The sequence below is a fragment of the Monopterus albus genome, unplaced genomic scaffold (genome assembly GCF_001952655.1).
Source record: "Monopterus albus unplaced genomic scaffold, M_albus_1.0 scaffold203.1, whole genome shotgun sequence".
Lineage (NCBI taxonomy): Eukaryota > Metazoa > Chordata > Actinopteri > Synbranchiformes > Synbranchidae > Monopterus > Monopterus albus.
In genome coordinates, this window is record NW_018128083.1 from 311,456 (window position 1) to 312,014 (window position 559).

Consider the following 559-nt stretch of genomic DNA (forward strand, 5'->3'; position numbering starts at 1 on the left):
CTTGGACTGTACTTCCAAATGCTCCATTTTATCCATTATGGCTATTAAACTCTCACAGGTTCTGTAGACATCCTCCCTTGTTTCCTTGGTTTGTATTTTCTGTTCACCCATGGCTGCTTTAATCACATCCACATCTCGCTGGGTAAACTGCAAACTCGTTTTTATCTCCTGTATTTCTCTGGTCATGTCGTCGAGTCTCTTGTTATTTGTCTCCATAAGTAGTTGCACAAAACCTTTGAAGTTGTCTTGTTGTTGGCTCAACAGTGCGGTGTACATCTGCTTCTGCTGACTCAACATCTCTGTTACTTGCGCCGCTGAAATATAATCCTCTTCTGCCTCAACATCCTCGTTCGCTTCTGATTTATTAGGTCTTTTCCCTCTTGGAGGCATTTTAATAGTTGTAGAATTTGTTCAAAGGCTTGAAAATGTAGAAGATGTGAAAAATCGTAGAACAGACAGGAGCAGTAAACGTCTGCTCTCCCTTACAACCCTTAGAGATAGGGTGAGGTGCGCAGTCACCCGAGAGGCGCTCAGAGTAGAACTGTTGCTTCTACACATT